Below are 26,022 nucleotides of genomic sequence, written 5' to 3' on the forward strand. Positions count from 1 at the left end.
TTAAAAGACAAAACCTGTTGTACCTAGTGTTTTTGCACATTTTCTATAGCTTAATGAATGTTGGTGTAATCTGTGCAAAAATATTTTTACCATTTTTAGTTTTAATGAATTGTGCATTTAAAATATTCTAGTAATTCCTTGAATTCAGTTACTTAAGATAGGTTATTTTGGAAAAAATAATTGATACATAAACATGCAAACATATCAAGAGTATCAGAACTTAAAATATTTGGTAGTAGTCCTAGACTATCTCACAGGACTTTTTTAGTGAGAAGAAAATAGAACTGCAATATACCACTTTCATAGGCAACACATAAGAGAAGTCAAAATTTGAAAAAGAAAACATAGGGGGCATTATCTTGATCAGTCTTTACACTTTTTGTGCTACAGTAATATTATTCTCCAGCAGTGAATTTCATTTCAGAAGACAGTCAGCTGAAATTTAAACAGAAGATCTACACTGACATGTAACTAAAATGATAATAGAAGTAAATTATTTGGACTCACATATATAATTCAATTTCTACTGTTTCTATTCAAAGTACGTATTGATTGATTAGTCACATTCTAGAGCATCTGTGTTCAGGTCTAACTCCTGCCTCTGCATTCAGGCATCACACCTGCATAGGCTCAGGAGACCATATATAGCCACCTGTAGTGGTGAGGATCAACCCTGGCTTGACCACATGAAAGACCCTCTATATTATCTCTCTATTCCCAAGTATCCCATTTAGCAAACACTACTTAGCAAGCATTATATAACCAATATGAAGTTTTATATTTGTAAAGAACAAAACATTTCCAGAGTAATAGTTTTAGATTTGATTTTAGAGGAAATATGCCCTAGAAATTCTACTATTTCTATGTGCACTACAAAAATATCTATATTAAAAATTTTCTCGAAAGGAAACTGAGTGATCCTTGAGCCCAAAGTCATGTGTAAGCCCTGAGAACAAAGGGGTGTGAGCAACCTTCTCCTAAAAAAGTGACATTTAGGCTAAATTTTATCAAAATCATAGAACTGACACTTTTAGATAAAGACAATTTTCATTAATTACATTCAGTTATAAAACAAACATTTTAAAAGTATCTATTACTGAACTTTAGAGAAACATGGAAAATATGACACATAACAGCTTGTACCAAATAACACTGAAACCCTAACTTTCCCTAAGGCAAGAATCATTTTAATCTATTTATTATCATTACATTGAATAAAAATATTCTAAGAATAATTTTGAATAAATATTTCCAGTATTTTGCATATCAATTTGGAAAAATACCTACTAATCTATCATGCATTTCTTGTATGGTAGCTGAAGGACTAGGGAATCTTCATATGGTGAGCCTCCATCAGCTTTCCTTTTCTTTTGTGGAGCTAAGTCCTCTGTAATATGCAAGATTTCCATAGTCCTTGGCTTACATAGCACTAGCTGTTCTTTGGCTTTCATGGTTGCTCTGTTTCCTATTATATATTAACAGTACTGAATTACTCTGAAATTCATAATTCAATTCAGACACTCCATCACTATAATAAAAGAACAAAACAAACATTTCAGGACAGAATCATAGAGCTTTAGTTCTATAATGGGAAGCACTTTGTATCTAAAGGAGTTTGTAAAATTCTGTCTTCAAAAATGATCTGGATAATTCTTTGAAATTCTTGACAATTTAGGTAGAATGAGAACTTTCAGTCCACTTGATTATAGATGTGCCCATGTGACTGCTTTCACTGATGATACTGCTGATATAAAAAAATTAAGTGAAACCGGTGTCATTTGCTTTATAACATAAGATGTGGTTATTTATTGCACAGAATTATTGTGACAATTACTGGCTAAATATGTTGTGTGCCTAAAAGTCACCTGTGATTTTTTTCTGAGTCTGAAGTTATTGATAGAAGCCATATAAAAACACTGCTGATCATATATTATATTTTAATAATAAGATAATGTTACATAGATTGCTGTATAAAGTAAAGTTAAGTAAAGGCCCTCCCGTTGATCATCGATTTGCTCGAGCGGGCCCAGTAACGTCTCCATTGGAGACTTTGTTGTTACTTTGTTTGGCATATCGAATATATCACGGGGAGCTTGCCAGGCCCTGCGTGAGGGCAAGATACTCTCGGTAGCTTGCCAGGCTCTCAGAGAGGGGTGGAGGAATCGAACTCGGGTCGGCCATGTTGGCTGCGTGCAAGGCCTACCACTGTGCTATCACTCCAGCCCAGATTGCTGTATGATATATAAAATTGAAAATATTGTTATTCATTAGTTACGGATACTTTGCAATAAATCATATTTTACACTAATTAATATATTATGTTTAATATATAATATATAAATATGCAATATTTATATATAATATACAAAAATACAATATTTATATATCATATAAATATATTTTATATACATTTGTATTTATAAGTACATACACATATACTATTTTAGTATATACACCTCTGATACATTTGTATTATTCATTTTTCAGTCACACTACATTGAGGATATTAAACATACAAATGATAATAATTTACAATATTTCTACTCAGAAGATTAAATAGTACTGTGGCATCTTTCTTGGTCTATAATGAAATTCATACATTCCTATAATACAGAGAACACAACATTTATTTACTCATTCAACAAGAATAATAGAACCTTTAGTTTTAATTGAGTGCCTGCTATATTCTAGGTACTTGGGACATATCATTTATGTAAAGTAAGGCTATTCCCTCATAAATTGCATATTCTAGCAAGAAAAGAAGATAACAAATAAAAGAAGTTAATTTATATTGAATGGAACTAGTTGTGGAGAAAAAATAAGATGGTTAAAATAGTTTATAAAATTACAGAGTAGTTTGCTTATTATATAGATGTCAAGGACGTCCTTTTTAATAAAGCAAAATTGGCTGAGCAAGAAATGAGGAAGTAAGACATGCTGTTATCAGAGGGAGATGCTTTCCAAAAGGAGGAAGTGCCAAGTATTTAGGGCCTGAAGTAGGTCCACTTTTAATATGTGCTTCCTGAGTATCATTTTTGTCTCATGTGGCCAGAGCAGAGTGGGCAAGAGGAAAAGTGGAAAGAAATTGGGTCAGAGATACAGCAGAAGAATCAGGTTATTTATTTAAGAATCGGGTGAGAACCATTTTAATGAATTTAAATTGCAATCTGAGTGGACTGGAAACTGTGACCCCGTGGTACAAGAATTGAGGATTTGACTTGTTTAAAAAGAAATACTATGACAGTTATATTAAGAATGCCCTATAGAAAGGGCAGAAGCAGAGGGACCCATTAGGAGACTTGGAAAATTCCAAAAAAGAGGTAAGGTTGGCTTATTCTAGCATCATATCCACGGGGTGGTAAGAAGTGACAAGATGCATTTTCAAGTTAGAACCTACCTAATAATAAGGATTTGATCATCAAGATAGAAAATTTTTTGAAATGGTTGATAATTTGATAATATCAATTATTCATCAAATTCACAGAGAGGCTTTGCAGGATGAGAACAGAAAGTTCAGAGGCATTCACTGATATTTGACTGAAGGAACACTAAAAGTATTACATTTGTAAGCAGGAAGGGTATCGGCTCCATTTTAGGTATCCTGTCTTTATCTCCCTCTTTGTCTCAAGAAGAATAAGAGAGAATTTCTTCTGTGGAAAGGAGAAAAAAATGCCCCAAAGTTTTCCCTAATAATTTATTCATATTCTGTTCTTGCTGACATGAATTTCTTATTTGTCAGTCAAAATTCTCTTGAAACATTAGGTTGTCAAATTACTTTTGCTCTTAAGTAGTAGTTTCTCATGCCATATTTTATTTAATAATTTTAGGAAGAATGGCATTATTTTCCTTGCAGAAAAAATCTTAGTTCCAAATAAATCAATTTAGTGTTTCTGAAAATTACCGTCTTCCTCCCAGCCCTCCTCCCACACCTTTAGATTTCTTTAAGATACACTATTTGTAAATAACATGTCTCTTCTCCTTCATGCCTTACTCTTTTTTTCTTAGCTACTACTACTGTGTTTGCTCTGGTATAGCTTTTCTTTCTTATAAATAGAAGTGTCCAAAACTGTTTTTCAAGTGGGAAAAGAATTACCTCTCAATTCTACAACTAGTATTGCTTCCTGCTATGCTGTTTTTCTCCTTATTCTCAAGTTCAAGGCAAGTGGGATAAAGTACATCTGTTTAACAATCAGACCCTCTGTTGCTTTCCTCTGAACATATGGAAATATCATATTAGTGCAACCTCCAGGATATAGGTCTGAGCCCCAGTAGTTTGCCACCTTGAAATAAATGAATTAGAAGAGATTCAGATTAACAGCCTTCTTTTTAATAGAAAAAAACTATGCTTATAGAAAAATGACATTCACTTATTCCACTTTCTATAGTTTTACTGCACTTCTAACATTCTACAAAGGGTATGTGAAGGCAGTGTGGGCAGGGAAAAATAGCTTACAAGTGCATTTCTATAGGATAACTTCTTTTTTTGTCTTTAATTTCCCTTTCTCTTCCTAACTACTCAGTCTTCCTTTTCCTTCAAGACAGTGTTTGGAAAGTAATTCTTTAGAATACATTAGCAAGATGAATTATTCATTTTTCAGAATTTAATAATTTTAATAACTGAATTTTAATCATCTTTTCAAATGTGCTATTTTAAGATTATTGAAGGCCACAGAAATAAGAAGAAATAATAAACAATTTGTCAGCGAAGAAATATCCGATCTAATGATTATTCTTCAGAGAGCAGAAATTTTATCAGCTTAGAAATTTTATCAAAGCTCCCTGGGGCTTTCAGAATTGCTTGGAGGAAGTCTTTCCTTGGAAGGAGTTCGTTCTGAGGCTATTGCAAAGTATGATCTAGTAAGGAATTAGCCTAAGGAAATATTATACCAGTTCTATACCTATTTGTTACCTAATTCATCTTTATTTCTATCGTTTCTACACATATTGACTGAAAAAAAAAACTTATATTTACTTATCAATGCAGTTTATTCATATTCTTGTCACTGTCACTGTCCTCCCATTGTTCATCGATTTGCTCGAGCGGGCCCAGTAACGTCTCCATTGGAGACTTTGTTGTTACTGTGTTTGGCATATTGAATACATCACGGGTAGCTTGCCAGGCTCTGCCGTGCGGGCGAGATACTCTTGGGAGCTTGCCAGGCTCTCCGAGAGGAGCGGAGGAATCGAACTCGGGTTCGCCATGTTGCCAACGCCCTACCACTGTGCTATCACTCCAGCCCATTCATATTCTTAGAACTCAATATTAATCTTTGAGAAATGTAGTATGATTTAAAGCCTGGCAATAAACAGTATAAACTTAAAACGCCTTGTTTAAAACAACAAAATATTTTTTCCATGAGAAAGATTTCCAAGAAGATTTTGGGGTTTTATAGGTAAAAAAGCATCTGAATTCTTCTAGTCTTTGTTTTCTGAGTGATTACTAAAAATAATTTCCCCAGCAGAAAATTTATTAAAAATTCAATGTAAAAACGCTACATTCAAATGTTTAAGGTTTTGGAAGTTTTGTAGCAAAAGGCAACATTTATTACAACATTTATGTGTTGAGAACAGAGATGCCTTTAAAGAATCTTAACTCCACAATTTCTGCAAACCTCCCAATGTATCCAAATCAATCACATGCAGCTATAATTTCAGCATGACTGACTACAGAGAAGAGATCAAAAAATGAATAAAGTCAAAAGAAAGTATAGGGAACAGCTAGGAAAACAGTGAACCATTTAATTTCTATTGATATGGCTGGTGGTCCAATAAATCTCAGACATATTTTGCAGTGGATGCATCACTGAACTGAGCATTGCTGACTGTAAGGAGATATCTACTCCAATCTGTAATTTCACTAGTGCTGACCTTTGTTAGAAGACTAATATGAATGAATTCTGCTTGAGCACCAACAGAATACTCATCATATAACCCTTTCTCTCCTTGCTTGTTTCTTTTAGTCTACTTCATCAGTCACACATAAACCTACTACCTAACTTTTAATGATCTCTAACGAACAAAAACAATCAACACAATGCCAGATTATTTATATCTCAATATAAATGAAAAAATAACCTCCTTAAAGGGGCTAAATACTATAATAACGTAAACCCATGAGTTTAGAAAGAGATTTTCTTATATTGCAGTTTCAAAAAATACACAAATTTTATTTTGCATGGACCCCCTATGGGACCAATCCAAATGCCTTCACCTATGTTTCTAAAATCAGACAATATGCAGTTATGTATTTTAGCTGTGAAATTATTTGCAAAATATTTTGCCTTGTATGCACCTGTACAAATAGAAGGAATTGGCAATCACATTTCATTATGCTAGCATATTGGTTATTGGATATCCCATAAAAATATTGAGGTGAAATTGAGTGAAATTCTACTCATCATAATTCTGATGAAAGAGAAAAATAATCTGCTCATATTCTTAACTGAATCAATATCACTAATCACTTGATCACTTGACATCCTGTCACTCATCGATTTTCTCGATCAGGAGCCAGTATAATCTCCATTTGTCCCTGCCGCAAGCCAGTGTAGCCCAAAGGTGTCTGCTTGTTCTAGGAACACAAAGAGACTCAAACCAGTTGTTCAGGGTCTTGATGAAGAAGTGTGACCATCTCGTAGGTGGGTGGCCACGCCATCTTTTGACGTCCCATGGAATTCAGTCAGTAATGGCTTTAGTCCAGCAGTCATCTCCAAATCTCATTATGTGTCCAGCCTATCTGATTTTTGATGCCCTGGCAAACGAGACAGTTTCCCTGATTCTTGATCATCAACGGAGGTCAGAACTCCAGATTCTTTCTCTCATTTGAGTTAAGCATGATACTCCAAGCATAGCTTTTTCAATTCTTCTTTAGGAGACCCGAATAGCATTCTCACCCTTTTTTCGTAGGGCCCAGGTCTCTGAAGCATATATTAATGCAGGAAGAACAGTGGAATCAAAGAGATGTGCCAGGAGCCGGAGGTTCTTTGTCCTCTTAGCTATTTCTTTGACTCTCTTGAAGGCTTTCCAAGCCGCTCTCTTCCTCCAGCGTGATACAGGTGCTGGGTCATTGGTCATGTTGATTTCTCAACCTAGGTACTCATAACTGTTGCATTCGGAGAAGTTTGTCCCGTTGAGAGTGAATGGACCGTCAGGAACAAAACCGTTTCTCATAAACATTGTTTTCATGAGATTCAGCTTTAGTCCAACTTTTCCATACTCATGATTGAAGTTGGCCAGCATTTGTGCCGCTTGGCTAGGGCTGGAGCGATAGCACAGCGGGTAGGGCGTTCGCCTTACAAGCGGCCAACATGGCCGACCTGAGTTCGATTCCTCCGCCCCTCTCGGAGAGCCCGGCAAGCTACCGAGAGTATTCGATATGCCAGACACAGTAACAACAAAGTCTCCAATGGAGACGTTACTGGGCCCGCTCGAGCAAATCGACGATCAACGGGAGGGCCTTTACCTTCACCTTTACCTTTATTAAAATGATATCGTCAGAGAAGTGGAGGTGGTGTAGTAGCCCACCATCTATCTTCACTCCCATTTTTTCCCATTGCAGTCATCGCATAACAATCTTGAGGGTGGCACTGAAGAGTTTGGGTGAATTGGTATCACCCTGCCAAAACCCTCTCTGGACATTGATGATCACTTCCTTGTAAAATGGTGAGATCCTGGTAGTGAATCCGTAATACAGCTCACAGAGGATCCTGATGTGAGTTTGAACACCTTGTTTTGCTAGGGCTTCGGTGACTGCTTTGGTCTCAAGAGAATCAAAGGCCTTCTTTAAATCAATGAACACTAGACAAAGCGGCATCTTGAACTCTCAAGAAACCTCAATGAGCTTGGTTATTGTGTGGTTACGGTTGATCGTGCTGAATCCTTTTCAGAACCTGGCTTGCTTGCATGGTTGTCCTTCATCTAGTGTTCTGCCAATCCTATTCAGGATGACTCGAGTGAACAGCTTGTAGACAACAGACAACAAACAGATCGGGCAATAGTCACCAATGTCATGTATGTCTTCCTTCTTGTACAGTAGTACAGTCCTGCTGGTTTTCCTTTGGGACAGAACCTTGCGTTCAGACAGGTAGCGTTTGAAGAAGGAATACGAGGAATATGATCGACTGGTTCAGTACCTCCATGATTGTGCGAGAATCGCCGAGAGAGAGATAGCCACAAAAAGATACCTGTCTTTGAAAACTCTTGAGCTCATTCGCCAACATGGCTTGGTGCAAGCCTCAGGCAACGACAAGTGAACGTTGGAGTTCACAAAGCTTTGCAGAGAAGCCATCAAGGAAGACTTCAAAGAGAGAAAAGCAGCAGTGCTGGCAGATGCGGCAGAAGTCAGAAAAAGCATTCTTAACGCCCGCCTGTCCTTTGCCAACTACAAGACCAAGATGACTGCCCCCCAACATCCTGATGGATCTATCACATCTTCGAGAAGGGCAATGGAGAAGATTATCCATGACTTCTACTCAGATATCTTCTATAGCCATGTGCACCTGCCCACACAACAAATTCCGCAGGATGGATATGTCATCCGTAATGTTCTCCCTTCCGAAATCAGACATGCCATTTTGTGGGTAAATAAGCAAACAGCACCCAGCCCAGACAAGGTCAGACCCAAACACCTGAAGAACCTGCTGTTAGTACTTGTGAATACGCTGGTTCGACTCTTCACACGCTACCTGTCTGAATGAAAGAATCAATATATTGATTTTTTATATGGCCACACACATAATGTACCTTCACCCTACATATCTTCCTTAAAATGATTTGATGCACTTTTGCTCTTCAATCACATTGTTGAACCCATCCCTCTTTCTTTTTGGTCAACAAGAACTAAAATAAATCTACCATAAATTTAAAATTTTTGGAGAAAATTTTCTTATTTAATTATTACAAGGAAAGTGGGATAAGGGCATGAAATCTTGGAGAGTAAATATTATACATTTCCAATGCTATTCAAAAGCTGTATTCTATCTATAATATATTAGAGATTCTGGAAACAGTATATATTTAAAGAAAATAGTAGTACAAGTCCCACAAGATAATACACTAAGTAATACAAAACCGAAATGCTTTACACTGGGATAGCAAGCAAAATCTTTATAGTAGCTTAGTTCTTAATTAAAGTAATTGCATTTGCAATGCCAAGACAATGAGATGTGTTTTCATCTAATCATTTCCATTTTCTATCCACATCTTATCATTATAGTATGATCTGAAAGTGACAAAACCCGCGAAGACACTATTCACTTGCTATAATTCCTAGTTAAGAAGTTAATATATTTTAAACCTTTATTTATATTTTATTAAAAGGCAGTAAGGTAAACAATTTCCAAACTTGTATGCTGTCTACACAACAATACTCAAAGCAGGCACCATATATTATGAAGATGAAGAAAAAGGGGTTAGAGAAGTTAAGTAATTCAGATAGTGAATATATTTTTGGTAAGATAGAAATGTGTTTTTGGTGGCAAAGTTAAAACTTTTTACTAAACTATTTCTCCAGTGCATAAATATTGAAGATCTTGGGAATATGTTGGTATATTAGAAACTGGATTTTTCATATATAATGAACACTAACAAATGATTTAATTTAATATGATTTTTAATGTCAGAAAAATTATGATCTATACTTCAGTATTCATTTTTAAAAACCTGACTAGATAATTAAAAAAATATGTATCCTTACCTATAACATGGACTTCTTGACTTCTTTGAGATCAAACTAACCCATAAACCAGAGACACATTTGCTTGATCACAAGAGACATCTTAAGATCCATTTATATAAAACTTGTGACAATTTTTGAAAGATTGTAAGTATTTCCCATTCTTAGTTGAAAGCTGCATTCAACCAAAACTCCCCTTAAGGATGGCAAGAGAAGTACTTTTTTAACTTCCATCCTCACTTGTAACAATGGTGTATTGATCACTTTCTTTGTTCTCTGGTAAGTTCTGAAATCTTATAGGTGTCTTAGATATTCTATTTGACCAAAACTGCTCTGTATTACCCAAAGGCGAATCTGGACCAAAACAACCTGATTATTTATCATAGTATTTTCTTATTTAGATCAATAGGACTGACTTTTTCTTGTTTATTTTTACTATTTTCTATTTTTCATACTTCTTTTTAAAAAATATTATATAAGTATGCTGATTATCATTCATCATTTTTGGGAAAGAGATATTTACATCTAACTCATCATAATAAGTATAATAAAATAATTGAATTCACATTAAAAATATTTATATGAAACTAAAACTCCCATTAAGGATGGCAAGAAAAGGGTTTTTGGCTATTGTCAAGGAACTAAGAAAACTTACATCTTGAATAGGCTTGTTGGGTGCCAAGTGCAGTGGTTCTATTACTTGCACCTGCAGAGCCTGGAGTTTTGGATGAAGAACCTTTAATTATCTTCACCCTGAAATGACTGGATAAACAATGAAAAGGAATAAACCCACTGAGTAAATGAAGAGGAAACACTCATCTTTTATGAGCATCTGATCACACAGGTGTTACAAACCCTTTCTTGACCTTTTCAGTGTTGGCTTTTCCCAACATCTGTTTTCTTACTGTTCCTCACATCTGTCTAATAGCATTTAGCTGAAATGAACTTTTTGCATTGTACTGTTATTTCATCTCAGAGTCCCATCTTTATTTGAAAAAGAGAAGTATATCTAAATTATAATAGTGTACATACTCCATCAGTCTATTCTACAAATGGCATTATTCTGTTAAATTTGAGTGACCTGGATGATCAGATGCTTTGCTATCTTAGAGAAATTGAAGGAATTTTCATATGAGAAGAGCAAAGCAAACAAAAATACAATATATATGTACTGGGAAAAAAGTTCCAGAAACATTAAAATATGGATGCATATATTTACATGAATGCTTCCTATAAAAGTTGCTTACTCTGCTGGGCCAAGGCAAATATTCACTGAGAAATAAAGTATCAAAGAAACAGGCTCTAGAACAAATACTTAAGTTTTAAATTTTGGTTATATTTTCTAGGTAAGACATATTTTAGCTCTTAAAACATGCAACATTGTAGTGGAAATATGTGTTTTGTACACCTGATCAAGTCTCACAATCACGGTTCATCCCGTTGTTCATCGATTTGCTCGAGTGGGCCCAGTAATGTCTCCATCATGAGACTTGTTGTTACTGTGTTTGGCATATCGAATATGTCACGGGTAGCTTGCCAGGCTCTGCCGTGTGGGCGAGATACTCTCGGTAGCTTGCCGGGCTCTCCGAGAGGGGCGGAGGAATTGAACTCAGGTCGGCCATGTTGGCTGCGTGCAAGGCAAACGCCCTACCGCTGTGCTATCACTCCAGCCCAATCAAGTCTCATTTATAATTAAATTCCAATTTGATATTCAATTAGTCATAATTCACATATGTCTGGCAAATAAGTGTCCATATACTATAGCACAGTGGGTAGGGCATTTGCCTTGCACACAGCTGACCCAGGCAACCTGGGTTCGATACCTCTGCCCCTCTTGAAGAGCCCAGCAAGCTACCGAGACTATCTCGCCCACACGGTAAAGCCTGACAAGCTACCCATGGTGTATTAGATATGCCAAACACAGTAACAACAATTCTCACAATGGAGACATTACTGGGCCTGCTCGAGCAAATCAATGAACAACAGGAAGACAGTGGCAGTGACAGTGACAGTGATTCTATTAAAATATTTGAGTTCTAATCCTTATATAAAATTTATCAGACCAGAAAGACAGTTCAGGGTATAAGGTGATTTTCCTGTACATAGCTGATCCCAGTTCACTGGCACTGCATATGGTATCCCTGTGAACTACCATAACTGACCAGTAAAGCAGAGTCAGGAGTAACCCTAAGCACAGTCAAGTATAGCCAAACAAACAAACCCTAAACAAACAAACCCCTCAACCCCAATTTATTGCTATATTTTATCTCATGAAGATGAGGATAGTATTAAACCTTGAAGAGTTATTGATAACATGTAATGTGGAAGATACCTTAGATATGTCGACTGTATAACTGTAGCCCTGTCCTCCTGTTGTTCATTGAATTGCCCGAGCGGGCCCAGTAACGTCTCCATTGTGAGACTTATTGTTACTGTGTTTGGCATATCAAATACGTCACAGGTAGCTTGCCAGGCTTTGCCGTACGGGAAGGATACTGTCAGTAGCTTGCTGGGCTCTCCAAGAGGGGCAGAGGAATCGAAGTTGGGTGGCTGGGTCGGCCGCATGCAAGGCAAATGCCCTATTCGCTGTGTTATTACTCCAGCCCAACTGTATAACATATCCAGAATATGTACCAGAAATATTAGCTTTATAATAGTGTCAATCTAATTTTTTTTTATAATTTTCAGTATATCAATCTTTTACCTCACTTATTAAGTTGATTCCTAAAGTACAGGATTAGAATCACTAACTATCACTGTCATCCTGTTGTTCATCAATTTACTCTAGCAGGCACCAGTAACGTCTCTATTCAACCCAGCCTTGAGATTTAGCAGACTCTTCTTACTCGCCTTTCCCAAGGATTGGAGGCTCTTTCAGGGTCAGGGGAATGAGACCTGTTATAGTTACTGGTTTGGGCATATCGAATACGCTACAGGATTAGAATAGTGTTAATTATATCATTCCAACACCATACACATCACAGGAGTTCCCACTTCCCTTCACCAGTGTCTCAAAGCCACCACTATCCCCATCCCAGCCACTTCTGTGTAAACTCTAATTTCATGAAATTCTGTTATTTGTTGTTTCCTTACTATGTTTCTTTATGTCCCACATGTGTGAGTGATCTTTCACTTTTAATTATTTTGGAGGTGGTGATACCTGCAAATATATAGCTAAACTATTCAAAGCTAAACTCCTGAAATTCCACAAAACTGTAAACCATTGATAAGTTGAAAAAGTTTTTAAAAAACTATATCTATCTGGTTTTGTTGATATATGGTCATGGTCACAGTCCTCGTGTTGTTCATCAATTTGCTCGAGCGGGCCCAGTAACGTCTCCATTGGAGACTTTGTTGTTACTGTGTTTGGCATATCAGTACGTCACGGGTAGCTTGCCAGGTTCTGCCGTGTGGGCGAGATATTCTCAGTAGCTTGCCGGGCTCTCCGAGAGGGGCAGAGGAATCGAACTCGGGTCGGCCATGTCGGCTGCGTGCGAGGCAAACGCCCTACCCACAGTGCTATCGCTCTGGCCCATGTTGATATATAAACTTTAAAATATTAATTGCATAATTTTTAAATTGATTAGAAATAGATAATTTCCACAAATTCAAAATTTAGTAAAAGTGAGAAGATAATTAAAATTTTAAGAGAAAATATAAATGAGGCTTGAAATTCTATTTTTATCCCAAAAACAGAATATTGTTTTATGTTAGAAAACTTTATATTACAGATGACATTTTCATATCTGTTTTAAGTAAAATACTGTGATAAAAGTGGAAAGATTATAAAAACCCTTAATAAATTAAGCAAAACTGATGTTTCTAAATCTTGTAGAGGGCATCATGAGATAATTCCATACTCATTGACAAAAGACTGAGAAATTTGTCTTGTCCTTTTAAAGAAGTTCCCTTAGTGCTTCTTACAAAGCTGATTTCAAGGCCGCAAATTCCCTAAGCTGTTGCCTTTTCATGAACTTCTGTATCATTCCTTCAAATCAGGATGATAATTGAGCTGAATAGCATATTCTTGGTGAAGTGTTCATTTTATTACATTTTTTAAACTCTATTGCATTTTTCTTTTCTGTCTCAGAGGGTCTCATTTGATAGATACACTAGGATTCCTAGGAGGTTTCCTTTGTAAGTTCCCTTTTTGATCTTGCTACTTTCAGTATTCTGTTTATGTCTTTGACTTTTGTCATTCAGATTACAATGCATCTTGGACTTTTCTATTTGGGTCTACTTTCACAGGGACCCTTCTGGCCTCTTGGAGCTCAGTCCCTGCACTTCTCAGCTTTGAGAAATTCTTACTTAGTGATTCTTCATTGAATCATCCTTCTTTTTCTTCAGGTACCCAGATGATTCTTATATTTTTCCTTTTGACTTCATCCCATAGTTTTCTGTGGTGCTTTTTATTTCCTTTCAAACTTATTTCCAACTTTTGTTGTTTTCTAGAGGGTTTCTTATATCTCATCTTCATGTTTCTTGGTCTTTTCCTTAGCTGCTGTTTTCTACAGCTCAGATCTTTATCTTCATTTTTTATTCCACCAATCAGATTCTTCATTTGTCACTCCTGATTGTAGTATTCTAATTTCTCTGGTAGTTTCTTGATCTTTACTGACTGTGTGCCATCATTTCTTTGAGCTCATGAAACACCTTCAACATGGTCTCAGTAAAGTTATTTTGTTTGTTTACACCACAGGTTGATTGGTACTGGTAGAACCTTTTGTGGTTTTATTCGTGGGCTCAATTTGTGGGCTCAATGGGACCCAGAAACAGAGTTCCTCTGCTTGCTTCCTCCAATCACCAGTGACCCAGGGATCACACCCATAAGCCGCCTCCTGCAGGTGCCAGATAATCTCCTCATCAGCCACCTTCCAGAACCCACAGCTGCTTCTTTTGGAAGGAAGCATAAAATGAGGTCCCAATAATCATGCCACTGAACTCTGTGCCAGGCTGTTTACACTAGGGGTGCCACAGAGGAGGGTGGGTGGGAAAGGGTGTCTATCTCTTCTGCCTTTTTCTCCCCCAGCAGCACGGTGCCTGCCATCTCAGAGCTTCTTGGACAGCCAGGTATGAGCCAGTAGTGACAGGGCAACTGCAGCTTCATGGGAAGGGGGGTGGAATGGCACATCCTTCTTGTCCCACCGAGACCATGAGTAGCCCCCCATGAGCGGCTCTCTGGCACAGCCATGGACCTAGAGGCACACAAACCAATCTCGGAACTATGAGGGTTTTGGCAGAAATCCCTCCAGACTTAATTAGTAAAATATCATAAATCCAAAATCATACGGTCTTCATAACCAGCAATAGAAAACAAATTATTTCACAATGTCTTTTCACCAGGCTTGATTTTTTTGGGAAAACTCCAAATAATAATGGTGCATCTTTTGTTGAAATAAATGAATGTAATCAAAGTAGAGAGAGAGTTCAGTGGAAATCATCTGCCTCACAGACATGGGGGATAGGATAGGGGGTATATTGGGGTTCTTTGTAGTGGAAAATATGCATTGGTGAAGGGATAGGTGTTTGATCATTGTATGACCGAGACTTAAACCTGAAAGCTTTGTAACTGTTCTCATGATGATTCAATAAATAAATTTATAACTTTATATTTCTTGATTTTTCTTTAGGTGCTGTTATTAACAATATTGCCAATAATAAAGTTTGGCATACAATGTTTCAACAGTATACTTATTACCAGAGTGTCAAGCTTTGTTCTGTAGGCTGAATACCAGAGTCTGTTGCCATTGACCGTTTGGAACAAATGGCCATGTCTTCTTCTAGATTATATATTTTTTCTAGACTTAGACTCATTGTTTCTGCTCAAACCATTATAATCATTTTGCTGAACCATAAATCTGTTGAACATATTTCAGGATTGGTCTCAACTCAGGACCTTTAACTTTTCCATTTCTTTTAATTCCTTACTTTTTGACTATAAAAAATGTTTATAGTAAAATATCTCCAATTCTCACAAATCTCAATTATTTGCTCAAATATTGGCTTATTAACAAGAAGGTCTGGTGCTGAAACATACAATACCATCTTGCTTTCTTCCTGATATACTCTACTTAATTTCCATTTTAATTTATGTAATTCCCTAATATTTTATTATTTATTTATGTACTTATATGTGCATGCTTACATGTATGTGTTAATATACATATGTGTATACACAGACATGCATACAAATGCAGTTTTAAAATACTGTTTGAGGTCAGGAATATTATTTTTTCATTAGCTTATTCCTACTGCATATATTTATTGAACTGATTAAAAGTGAAGAAATAAGTGAATTAATCCTACTCCTTTTGAAGTCATTTTAAAATAGGCCAAATATTACAGATAAGTATTCATTCATGAACATCCCCCAGTTCAATAAGACCTTCACTATCAAAATTTATGTTATAAATGATCATGATCATTTAGCCTGAATATGAAATCTGCATGAGATTTCCATCCATATTGATTATGCATAGCACATAGCCATTTGCTTCCCTTACAAACAATATGCCCTTAGGACTTAGTGTTTTGCTTGTTATTAACTTGTGATCCCTTCTTTTTCTATGCCTTCGTGTGACATTTTAGATATCTTGCCATTTACAGTGTGCATCGTAGTCCACTGAACCTCAGTATCATGTGCCTTTAACTTATGATGTAAATCACCTTGTATTGAGGCAAATGCACAGTGTTACATAAAAGGCCTTTAATGACAAATTAGGTTTTTATTTTGGCTCATTACGCCTGGATTTTCAGACAACGTTCTGGATTTCATGGTTTTGTTTGTAATGAGTCATATCCCTTTTGACAAAGAGAGTAATTAAACTAACCAGATTATCAATAGAAGCTCATGATGAATCTCCTGTTGCATATGGTTATTTCATCCTCAGTAATAGTTGGATAACATAAAAGATTGCAGCCTCTTAGCATGACAGGGAGATGGAGATGAAAGCCTGTGTGAACTAGAGTGAATAAATCATCCCTGCATCTCCCACAAACAAAACCATTTGCAGTTTCATAATCATTAATAAATGCAGCTTTGCTTATTATTTTATTGACTCTTCTAGGGGATATAAATATTTGCTTAACAAAGAAAATTAAAATGTGTTAAATGACTTTTTATACTGCATGGTTGTGTATGTAAATTATATTTATATCTGTGTGTGTCTAATCTCATGACCATTACTCATTGTTTTTAGTAAACATTTTTTACTGCTTAACACCAACTTATTGTTACAATCGAGAGAGACAGTTAAACAGGCTGCAGTACATGATTTGCATGACGGAGTCCCAAGTTTGATCCCCAGCACCACATGTGGTCTCCTAGTCGTTATGAAGATTGACTTCCAAGAAGTAGCCCCTGAGCACTGCCAGATGTGATCCAAAAACAAAAACAAAAATAAGAATAAATAAACAATAAACACATTATGTTCAAGCATTTCAATAAAATATTCCTGTAGCATATTTTTCTAGAATTGTCAATTGAACTTTTACGATTAAGAATAAAAATAACAGAGAAATAGAGGTTCAATAATTTTAAAGTATAAATTAACTTAACAAAAAGTGAAGTATTTGCTAGGATATTGTTAAAAGGGAAAGCAATGTTCTGTTGTAAAAATGCTTACGGTTTTCATATCCACCACTTATTAAAAAAATATTAAGCTGTATTTTATTGCTGTTTTAAGAAATGTAAAATATATTAAAAGTGAACATTATTTAGGTTATTTGTCTGAAAGAATTAGTACTTGCATCTTCATGGTTCTTACTATACTAAACTCTTTCCCACTGTGTTATTTAAAATATGTTACAATGTTAAGAAAGATTGAGAGAATTGAAAATACTTTTTTTAAAAAGAAGACAAGCATAGAAAATTCTAGAATATAATTCAGAGTGAAATATCAAGGAGACATTGTGTTTTTGGTGATTTTAGGTATAAAATAGAGTATACATATATATGTGTGTGTGTGTGTGTGTGTGTGTAGTTGACAAGCCATAATAAAGTAAAAGAAAAAACTGATTATGTCACATATTATCCAGAAAATAAAAATGTAAGCCATAGATTACAAGAAAATATTTATAAAACACATTATCTGGTAAGGACCTTTGTCCAAATCTATGCAAAAAGAACTTAAATTCAACAATAAAACAAACAATCCAATTAAAAATTGACTATAGAACTTAACAGATATCTCAATATGCAGCTAATCAAATGAACAACAGATATATCAAAAATGTTCTTATAATCAGAGAAGTACAAATTAATATTGGTAAGTGCTACTAAACATCCATTGTAATGACCAAAATCTGAATCATTGATAACTCCAAATGCACCTCCATTAACTAGGATATGAATAAATGGGAACTCTATATCATCAATGGTGGTAAGGTCATGCAAATTTCTACAACCACCAGGGAATTTGACAGTTTTTTGAAAAATTTTTTAATAAATGCAACAGTACATTCAACAGTACTATTAAATACACAATTTAATAGTAATACTTCTTGGTATTGAAAGGAATTGAAATCATGTCTTTCCAATGTATTAAAATACAAAGAGGAGCACATAAATGTTATAGCACTTTTCCATAATTTTGAATAATTGGAAGGAACAAAATGTTATTTGGTAAGGTAATGGCTCATCCAGATAGTAGAAGATTATGTTGTGCTGAAACAAAAATATGCATCAAAGCAATGAAAAGACATGGATGAAACTTATGTACATATTTAAGAGTACAGAAAGTCAATGTGAAGAGTATACACATTTTATTTCAACTGCATTTTTGAAAACACAAGAATAAAGAGACAATACAAAGATTAGAGTTGCTAGAGTGAAGAGCTGAGATGAATAGACAAAGCACAGCAGATTTTTAGGGTAATGAGAACAATTACATGTTATTATAATGATAGCATATGCCATAAAACCTTTTTCCAAACCTTAGAATATACAAGACCAAGAAAGTATCCTATTATAAGCTATCATTGGGGTTATAGTGATAACATCAATCTGGATTCATCAACGATAGAAAATACGGCATTGCGTTAAAGACATTGACAAATGAAGAGGCTGTCCATTAATTGGGACAATATATATGGGGAATCTTTGTGCCTTCGGCTCTGATTAAATGTGATAGTAAAACTGTTTTTAAATAATTAAGACTATTGCAAAAATGGCACTTTCATATAACCCCTAATGATTTCCTCTAAAATACACCTCCTTACCTTTATCCTCATCCCAGAAACCTTCAATTACACTAAATTAATCATTCTGACTCCTCTCTCTTACTTTAATATTTGTCAATAAATTCTATTGCTTCCAAATTAATAATAAACTTCAAACCCAACCACTTTCCACTATCTCCAGTGCAAGCTGGAACTGACCTTACATCTTTTTTACTAGTCCTTAACCTTTATCCTGGCTTCTCTGTCATCTTTTCTCAACACAGTAGCTAGAGAGATACCTTTAAAATAAAAGTCAGATCATATTCCCCCTGTGTAGGGGCTCACTGTTTTGTTCAGAGTATAGTCCAGATCTTTAAAATGGACCTCCTGCCCTCAACAACAGAACGACCACAGCTGAGGAAAGAATCAGTGACTTGGAAGATCAGCTGCATCAAGCCAACAGACAACAGCAAACGATGGCAAGGGACCTCAAAATAGCTCAAGAGCGAATCAGAGTCCTACGAGATGATTCCAGAAGAAACAATATTAGAATCATTGGACTACCAGAAGCTCAAGGAAACAATCCCAATGAAAAAAACCTGCTGAAACAAATTATTGCCGAAAAATTCCCAGCGCTCCATGATACAGCCATCCAGATTCAAGAAGCCCGAAGGGTGCCAGCTAAAAGAGACCCCAACAGAAACACCCCAAGACATATTATAGTCAGAATGATCGATGCTGCCAATAGAGACACAATACTGCAAGCAGCAAGGGCAAAAAAGGAAATCACATACAAAGGAGTACCCCTGAGATTCACAGCAGACCTCTCAGAGGAAACCCTACAAGCCCGAAGACAGTGGCGAGATATAGTCAAAAAACTCACTGAAATGAATGCTTCACCAAGAATACTCTATCCGGCTAAACTCTCACTCCAAATAGATAGAAAGCTACACTATTTTCTAGATAAACAGCAGCTCAGGAACTTCATAGACTCAAAACCAAACTTAAAACAAGGACTAAAGGGGCTACTATAAGACAAGACAAACCCTACAACCACAACACACCCGCACAGAAACAAGACACAAAACCCCATAACCATACTCTCTCTCAATGTCAACGGTCTCAATTCACCATTGAAGAGACACAGAGTGGCAAAATGGATATAGAGACAGAACCCAACATTCTGCTGCCTACAAGAAACTCATCTCAACACTCAGAGCAAACACAGACTCAAAGTCAAAGGATGGAAAACAATCCTGCAAGCAAACAGCTCCTGTAAAAAAGCTGGGGTGGCCATACTAGTATCTGACAACATTAATTTCACCCTGAAAAAGGCTAGAAGGGACAGTGAAGGCCATTTTCTATTCATCAAGGGATACGTACAACAGGAAGAGATCACACTCTTAAATGTATACGCACCTAATGAGGGAACAGCCAAATATTTAAAACAACTGCTAACAGACTTTAAGGAGGACATTGCAAGCAGCACAATAGTACGTGGAGACTTCAACATTGCCCTATCACCTCTGGACAGATCAACAAGAACAAAACCCAGCAAGGAATCATTGGCTTTGAAAGAAGAAATAGAAGAGAGAGGGCTTATAGACTTATACAGGGCTTTACACCCCAAAAAGAAAGAATACACATTCTTCTCCAGTGCACATGGAACATTTTCCAAAATAGACTATGTGCTAGGACACAAAACATACCTCAACAAAATAAGGAAGATAGAAATAGTATCAGCCATCCTTTCAGACCATGATGCACTGAGGATAGAAGTGAATCACACACAGACACGGAGAACCAAATCAAACACCTGGAAATTAAACAACTCGATGCTGAACAATGAATGGGTCAGGAACGAAGTCAAGGACGAAATCAAAAGATACCTGGAAACAAATGAGAATGAAGACACGAGCTACCAGAACCTATGGGATGCAGCAAAAGCTGTATTAAGGGGAAAATTTATAGCTCTGCAAGCATATCTTAGGTCTGTAGAAATGGTGCACATAAACAACTTGACCTCACAGCTCAAGTCCTTAGAAAAGGATCAACAGAAAGAACCTAAATCAGGCAGAAGGAAAGAGATCATAAAACTTAGAGCAGAAATCAATGACATGGAAACCAAAGAAACAATCCGAAAGATCAATGAAACCAAGGGCTGGTTCTTCGAGAGAATAAACAAGATAGATAAACCACTCGCAACACTCACAAAGAAACAGAGAGAGAGAACCCTAATAAACCGAATCAGAAATGAGAAGGGGGATATCACAACAGAAACCAAAGAAATCCAAAAGATCTTCAGAGACTACTTTGAAAGTCTGTATGCCACGAAACAAGAGAACCTAGAAGAAATGGACAAATTCCTGGACTCCTATAAACTCCCAAAGCTGAATCAAGAAGACCTGGAGTATCTGAATAGACCTATTAACATCAACGAAATAGAAACTGCAATCAAAAGCCTTCCCAAAAACAAAAGCCCGGGCCCAGATCGATTCACTAGCGAATTTTTCCAAACATTTAAGGAGGACCTGCTTCCAGTCCTTCTCAAGCTCTTTCAGGAAATTGAAAAAAACGGAAACTCTCCCAAACAGTTTCTATGAAGCCCATATCTCTTTAATACCAAAAGGAAACAAAGATATCACGAGAAAAGAAAACTACAGGCCGATATCCCTGATGAACACGGATGCGAAGATTCTCAACAAAATACTAGCAAATAGAATTCAACAACTCATCAAAAAGATCATACACCATGACCAAGTAGGATTCATCCCGGGGATGCAAGGCTGGTTTAACACTAGGAAATCAATCAACATAATCCACCACATCAACAAAAGAAAAGATAAAAATCATATGATCATATCAATAGATGCAGAGAAAGCATTTGACAAGATCCAGCACCCCTTTATGATGAAAACCCTAGCCAAATGGGGATAGAGGGGACTTTTCTCAATATAGTTAAAGCCATCTACCGCAAGCCTACAGCAAGCATCGTCCTCAATGGCGAAAAACTGAGAGCTTTCCCTCTAAGATCAGGGACGAGACAAGGATGCCCACTCTCTCCACTGCTGTTCAATATAGTATTGGAAGTACTTGCAATAGCGATTAGGCAAGAAAAGGATATTAGGGGCATCCAGGTAGGAAAGGAAGAAATCAAGCTCTCACTATTCGCAGATGATATGATACTATACTTAGAAAACCCTAAAACCTCTACCAAGAAACTTCTAGAAACAATAGGCTTGTATAGTAAAGTGGCAGGTTATAAAATCAATGCCCAAAAGTCCATGGCTTTCCTATATGAAAATAGTGAAAGAGAAGAAAAAGACATGAAGAAAACAATCCCATTCACAATTGTGCCCCAGAAAATCAAGTACCTAGGAATCACCTTAACTAAGGAAGTAAAGGACCTGTACAAAGAAAACTACAAAACTCTACTTCAGGAAATAAAAGAGGATACGAGGAAATGGAAAAATATCCCCTGTTCATGGATCGGGAGAATTAACATTGTCAAAATGGCAATACTTCCCAAAGCACTGTATAAATTCAACACAATCCCTATTAGGATACCCATGACATTCTTTAAAGAATTGGAACAAACACTCCTGAAATTCATATGGAACAATAAGCCCCCACGAATAGCTAAAGCAATTCTAGGGAAAAAGAAAATGGGAGGAATCAACCTCCCTAACTTCAAACTCTACTACAAGGCAGTAATAATTAAAACAGCATGGTACTGGAACAAAGGCAGAGCTGTAGACCAATGGAACAGGGTTGAATATACTGATGTCCCCCCCCCCCCCAAGTATACGAGCATCTAATCTTCGATAAGGGGGCAAGAAAAAAGTGGAGCAGGGAAAGCCTCTTTAACAAATTATGCTGGCAAAACTGGATGGCTATATGCAAAAAAATGGGCTCAGTTCTCTGCCTAACTCCATGTACAAAAGTAAGATCTAAGTGGATTAAAGACCTCAACATCAGACCGGAATCTATAAGATACATTGAGGAAAATGTTGGCAAAACCCTTCATAACGTAGAAGCTAATAGTGTCTTCAAAGATGTCACACCGCTGGCCAAGCAAGTGAAAACAGAGATAGATAAATGGGACTATCTTAAACTAAGAAGCTTCTGCACCTCAAAAGAAACAGTGGCCAAAATACAAAGACAGTCAACTGAATGGGAAAGGATATTCGCCAACTACACATCTGATAAGGGGTTAATTTCAAGGATATACAAAATACTGGTTCAACTCCACAAAAAGAAAACATTCAACCCCATCAAAAAATGGGGAGATGAAATGAATAGAAACTTTGACAAAGAAGAAATCCGAATGGCTAAAAGACACATGAGAAAATGTTCCACATCATTAATCATCAGGGAGATGCAGATCAAAACCACAATGAGATATCACCTCACACCACAGAGACTGGCCCATATCCACAAGAACAAAAGCAACCGGTGCTGGCGAGGATGTGGTGAGAAAGGGACACTCCTTCACTGTTGGTGGGAATGCCGACTGGTTCAGCCCTTCTGGAATGCAGTATGGATGATTCTCAAAAAACTAGAAATTGAGCTCCCATTTGACCCAGCAATACCACTCCTGGGTATTATATCCCAGAGAGGCAAAAAAGTATAGCCGAAGTGACATCTGCAATTGTCTGTTTATTGCAGCACTCTTTACAATAGCCAGAATCTGGAAAAAACCTGAGTTCCCGAGAACAGATGACTGGTTAAAGAAACGCTGGCACATTTACACAATGGAGTACTATGTAGCTGTTAGGAAAGACGAAGTCATGAAGTTTACATACAAGTGGTACTACATGGAAAGTATCATGTTAAGCGAAATGACTCAGAAAGAAAGGGATAGACATAGAAAGATTGCATTCATCTGGGAAACATAAAGTAACAAAATAGGAAACTAACACCCAAGTATGGCAGAGATTAGTACCAGAAATTTTACTCAATGACCCGGAGGACAACCACACATGTTAGGGGAAGGGGGAGCTCAGAAAGAGAAGGGAACACCAAATAAAGGTTGTTGGGAGGATCCACCCATGATGGGAGAGCATGCTGAGGGTAGACTGTCGACCAAGCATGATTGCCACTCAATGCCTCTTTTGCTGACCATGGCACTCAAAAGGAGAGAGAGGGAAATGCCCTGCCACAGAGGCAGGGTGGGATAGGGGCTGGGGGGGAGGGGATGCTGGGATCCGAGGTGGTGGGAAATGCGCACTGGTGGAGGGATGGGTGTTTGATCATTGTATAATCGAAACCCAAGCACAAAAATGTGTAAGTCTACAACTGTACCTCATGGTGCCTCACTATTAAAAAATAAATAAATAAATAAATAAATAAATAAAATAAAATAAAATGGACCTCAACATTTTATCTGCTCTTTCTTTATACAGTTTTGGTCCACACACTCAGTGAATGTTATCCAGAGAAATAGACCCCTACCTATCTTAATATCTGTGTGGATAAGACTGAGAGAGGGCTAGGCAGGGGTGGGATGGGGTAAGAGAGGAAGAGGAGAGAAGGGAGTAAGGCAGAAGGAGAGAGAGAAAAACATAGAAACAGAGATAGAGAATAAGGCACTGAATGTATTAGCTAGAATAATTAGAAAGGATAAAAATTACCCAGATGTGCTGTCTGTAAACTGGAGGCCTGGAAAAGCTACAGTTTTAATTTTGTTCATGCCTGAAGACGTGAGAACAAACCAATGGTGTAATTCTCAGTCCAGGATCAGAAGACTATGAGTCAGAATGCAAACATCCAGGGAGAAAAGGAATGAATTCCTTCATTTTAATCCATCCCACTCTAAATGGATCAAATGATGCATACTCAGCATTAGAGAGCTTAATATGCTTTAATGATTCCACAAAATTCAGAAGCTGATTTCATACAGAAGGCCTTCACAAACATACTGAAACAACATAGAATAAATATCGGGTTCTTCTGTGACCGGTCAAGTTAACTCAAAGTTAGCCATCACACTACGTTTCCTGTTATTCTCCTTTCTCTTTGCTTCAGTTGTACTGATCTTTTTGAAGTTCCCCAAAATACCAAATTATTCCTTAGTCTTAGGCTATTCTGTAAGCTGTTTCCTCTTCTTAGAAAGCTCTGTCTCCCAACTGCCACTGAGTGAACTGTCTCATCTACATGTAGTCTTTGCTCAAATCTTACCTTTTTAATGGTTTCTACCCCAGCGACTTTACACAAAAATGCAACCCATTCTTTCCTTTACATTCCCCCTTACTTTACATTCCACAATTCATTATTTTTCCTCCCCCATATTATATATCATCTCTGTACGTTTTGTTTAAATTTTTATTTATTAACTTTACTCCCACCCTCAAGCCCTACCCCCACCTTAAGTGTATGCTTCATCATGTCTGGAATTTTTCTTTCTGTGCTGAGACATATCTGACAGGACTGATGATTCAATAACTACTTGAATAAAAGTGTGGAGCTGCTACAAATAATCTTCTTTTTTTAAAAGTTGTTCGTGAGGTGAAGTTGGGTTTGGGGGCTGTGACTGGGAGTGCTCAAGGGCTATTCCTGACTCTATGCTTGGTAATGACCCCTGATGGTTCTTGTGGGACCATTCAGGGATAAAATTGCGGTTGCTAACTTGCAAGGCAGGCACATAACCTTTGTATTATCTCTCAATTGCAAAGAAGCATTTTTATCACAAACTTTTTCCTTTATAGACACTGTTATTTCAGCTCTGATTAAAAATAAATAAATTGGATATTTATTCTACTTTCAGCCAACTAACAAGAAAGCTTGTCACGCTTACAAATACTCATGAGGTAGAAAGTGTAAATTATGAGATATTTCAATAAACTTCTCAGAGAAGGGGAATCTTATTTCCATGATGATGGAAGCACCAGAAATTAATCTGTGGAAATCAGCGAGAATGCATACAAGGTAGAATGAACCACATGGAAGGAAGGAAGGAAGGAAGGAAGGAAGGAAGGAAGGAAGGAAGGAAGGAAGGGAGGGAGGGAGGGAGGGAGGGAGGGAGGGAGGGAGGAAGGAAGGAAGGAAGGAAGGAAGGAAGGAAGGAAGGGAGGGAGGGAGGGAGGGAGGGAGGGAGGGAGGGAGGGAGGGAGGGAGGGAGGGAGGGAGGAAAGGGAGGGAGGAAAGAAGGAAGGAAGGCTGGAAGGAAGGAAGGAAGGAAGGAAGGAAGG

General features: G+C 37.0%; 1 protein-coding gene across 1 annotated transcript in view; it reads left to right on the forward strand.

The window, feature by feature from the left end:
* Window positions 1-26,022, forward strand: part of NEGR1 (neuronal growth regulator 1) — a 966,318-nt gene that overhangs the window by 720,024 nt on the left and 220,272 nt on the right. The gene's annotated exons all lie outside the window — the stretch shown is intronic.

This window comes from Sorex fumeus, unplaced genomic scaffold (assembly GCF_029834395.1).
Source record: "Sorex fumeus unplaced genomic scaffold, SorFum_2.1 ptg000047l, whole genome shotgun sequence".
NCBI classification, from domain to species: domain Eukaryota; kingdom Metazoa; phylum Chordata; class Mammalia; order Eulipotyphla; family Soricidae; genus Sorex; species Sorex fumeus.